Here is a 3,800-nt window from a genome sequence, read left to right as displayed (position 1 = left end):
AAAAAAAAAAAAAAAAAAAAAAGAAGGATTCTGGTTTTGGTGCTCAAACTAGAGCTTGGGCTGACTAATCTCCATTACTTCATCAAACAGCCATAGGAGGCTCCCTCTCAGAGGGTTTTCCCTAGTACTACCTACGGAAATAAGCCTCCTCTTGTGATCCTTAGTTTATTCATTCAACAAACCATTTATTCCTCATTGACTATGTGTCAGCCAAGTCTTGGGAACCCCATTATAATCTCCAGGGGTTTGCTGCTGGAGGAAAAGGCAATGCAGAGTTCTACTTCCCTCTGATAATTGTCCCTCTTGCCTGCATTGGCAACCTGACAGGTTGGGGAGTTAGAGACATGCCAACCTGTGGTTAATAAATTATTTCTTTTGTTTAGGGAGATGGGATTTTTAAGATGAAGGCAGAAATAGTGGTAGGACCAGGTAGCCCCTTATGTGCTATCTTCTGGACTCTGGACTTTGTTGTAAACATGGCCTGGAGGAGACCACAGTAAAGGAGGAGGGCCAGCTGGGGAGCTATGACAACCAGGCAGAGTAGCCAGAGGGCAGAGATGAAGAAAACAAAGCAAAATAAACCCTTCATCCTGGGCCTGTGATCCTAGCACTTGAGGCAGGTGGATTGCCTGAGCTCACAAGTTTGAGACCAGCCTGAGCCAGAGCGAGACATTGTCTCTAAAAATAGCCAGGCATTGTGGCAGGCACTTGTGGTCCCAGCTACTTGGAAGGCTGAAGCAAGAGAATTGCTTAAGCCCAAGAGTTTGTGATTGCTATGAGCTATGACACTACAGTACTCTACCTAGGGCAACAAAGTGAGAATGTCTCAAAAAAAACAACTAAAAAAAAAAAAACCTTTGTCTTCTCAGGGGATGGAGAGTTACATAATACTGATGTTTAAAAAAAAAATGCTTGATAGGTCCTAGCACTTTGGGAGGCCAAGGCAGATGGATTGCTTGAACTCAGGAGTTCAAGACTAGCCTGAGCTAGAGCAAGACCCGGTCTCTAAAAATAGCCAGGCACCTGTAGTCCCAGCTACATGGGAGGCAGAAGCAAGAGGATCGCTTGAGCCCAGGAGTTGCTTGAGGTTGCTGTGAGCTATGATGCCACAGTACTCTACCTAGGGCAACAAAGTGAGACTCTTGTCTTAAAAAAAAAAAAAAAGAAAATTTTTTTTTGGTTAAAATTGATAAACTATGAAACCAGAAATAGAACATAAAACTTCCAAATCACTAGCTGAAACAGAAGCAGAGTAACATTGTTTATTCCAACCAAAGTCAGGATCAGGGATGAGGAGGAAAATCAAGGAGCATAACAGGACTTTCCCTTTTGCATAGAACATAGAAGTTTGCACCTGCTGAAAGTTCTGCTGCAACAAATAGAAAATACCAGAAAATTTACACCCTGAAGTAATAATTTTAAAGTCATTGGATAGCCATAGAAATAATTCCAGCAAGGAGAGAGCCCTTCAGTAATAAGTTGACAATGTCTGTGACTCTTTCCTCCTCCCACCCCGAAGCACTCAAGTGCCGGGTTTCCAGTATCAAGTATGAGGGTAGAAATTGATTCCTCTGTGTTCCCAGGATCTTTAGTAGAGTTTTTCTCCCAGAGCTTCATTGATGTCTGGCAATTGGGACATTTAACCTTATTTTCAGCAACTCCCTCCCACAGACAGCTAAGTGGAGCAGCAGTACACTTGGTTGTTTCCCCAGTGGAAGGCAGGAACTTGCCAGGCCCGTTAGTACACATAACATTCCCCAAAACCTATTTGAAAAAGCACCAAATAGAAATTCTAGAACTATAAAATAAAATAACTGAAATTAAGAGCTCAATGGATGGTTCAACAACAGATTAAATTTCTAGAATCAAATATAAAGAGACCAAAAAATAGAAAATAGACAAAAAAGGAGAAGAGACAGAGAGGATACAGTGAGAAAATTTAAAATATGTTCATTTAGAATATGCAAAAGAGAGGAGAATAAAATATGCCCAAGATAACAAAGAGAAAAGAATTGAGAACTTCGTGGAACTAATTAAAGACATTAATCTACTGGGCAGCACCTGTGGCTCAGTGGGTAGGGTGTCGGCCCCATATACTGAGGGTGGTGGGTTCAAACCTGGCCCCAGCCAAACTGCAACAAAAAAAATGCTGGGCGTTGTGGCAGGTCCCTGTAGTCCCAGCTACTTGGGAGGCTGAGGCAAGAGAATGGCCTAAGCCCAGGAGTTTGAGGTTGCTGTGAGCTGTGTGACACCTCAGCACTCTACCAAGAGTGATAGAATGAGACTCTGTCTATGCAAAAATAATAAAATAAATAAAGACATTAATCTACAGATACAAGAAGACTCCAGCAGAATAAATATAAAGAAATCCACATCTAGAACATCATATAAAACTATAGAAAATCAAAAGACAACAAGAAAATCTTTAAAGCATCCAAAGGAAAAAGACAAATTTCTTCCAAAGGAACAGCTAATAGCTGACTTCTCAAATGAAAAAATGAAAGCCAACAAAATACATTTCAAAAGAAAACTACCAACCTAGCATTCTTTTTTTTTTTTTTTTTTTGTAGTTTTTGGCCAAGGTCAGGTTTGAACCCACCACCTCTGGTATATGGGGCTGACGCCCTACTCCTTGAGCCACAGACACCATCCCCAACCTAGCATTCTTAATCCTATGAAAATATCCTTTAAGCATGAAGGTGAAATTTGAAAAGGCTAGAGCAGGCATCCTCAAACTACGGCCTGGGGGCCACATGCGGCCAGCCTAGGACATTTTTAGGGCCCACCAGGTGTTTTTGCTGCCGCTGCCTGTCTGGCTTAGCAGCCGACTCGTCCCAGGGCCCATAGTCCGGCCCTCCCACAGTCCGAGGGACAGTGAACTGGCCCCCTGTTTAAAAAGTTTGAGGACCCCTGGGCTAGAGACAGTAAGAAGGTCAGTAGTTGCCAGAAGCTAGGAGGAAGAAAGGATAAATGGAAGGAAGGATTTGGAAGCAAATTATTCTATATGATATTACAATGGTAGATACATATCATACATTTATCAAAACCCACAGAATGTACAATACCAAGAGTGAACCCTAATGTATACTTTGAACTTTGGGTGATAATTTCAATGTAGTTTCATCAATTATAACATATGTACCACCATGTGCAGGATGTCAATGATGGGGGGCAGACGGTATATGGAACTCTCTAGGTACTTTCCACTCAATTTTGCTGTGAACATAAAATCTGCTGTGAAACATAAAGATTATTAAGTAAAAAGAGAGTGATGGGGTGACACCTGTGGCTCAGAGGAGTAAGGCACCGGCCCCATATGCCAGAGGTGGTGGGTTCAAACCCAGCCCTGGCCAAACAAAAAAAAAAAGAGAGAGAGAGAGGGATGGTAAAATATAGACATTTTAAAGCAAACAGAAACTGAGAGATTCTTCATGAGCAGAAGCACACTATGGTATTTCTTTCATATTTGTTTGTCGTAATGTACATGACATGAGGCCTAGAATGTTCTCCTGAAAAGTGAGAACAAAAAAAGGAGAATAGGGGGAAAAGAGAGAGAGAACAAGTATGGCAAAATGTTGATGGTTGTTGAACCTGGGTGATAGGTACATGGGAATCTGCTGCACTGTCCCCATTTAGTATATTTTGAAATGTTTATAATAAAATATTTTAAAACTAGGTCAGTATAATTTTCCACATTAAGAAAGGAAGAAAAATCATAATCATTTCAATAAATGTAGAAAAATTAATATATATCCATGATCTCAAAAAATACCTCATAGCAAACTACGAATAGAAGTAAA

The 3,800-nt window shown here is 40.9% G+C and overlaps 1 protein-coding gene across 1 annotated transcript in view; it reads right to left on the bottom strand.

Annotated features, from left to right (window-relative positions):
• FAM228A (family with sequence similarity 228 member A) overlaps positions 1-3,800 on the bottom strand; it is a 19,910-nt gene that overhangs the window by 5,034 nt on the left and 11,076 nt on the right. The window lies entirely within an intron of this gene.

The sequence above is a fragment of the Otolemur garnettii genome, unplaced genomic scaffold, assembly GCF_000181295.1.
Source record: "Otolemur garnettii isolate 467f Iridium unplaced genomic scaffold, OtoGar3 scaffold00022, whole genome shotgun sequence".
NCBI classification, from domain to species: domain Eukaryota; kingdom Metazoa; phylum Chordata; class Mammalia; order Primates; family Galagidae; genus Otolemur; species Otolemur garnettii.
The sequence above is the reverse complement of the archived record's forward strand: the minus strand, read 5'-3'. Positions and strand labels throughout refer to the sequence as shown.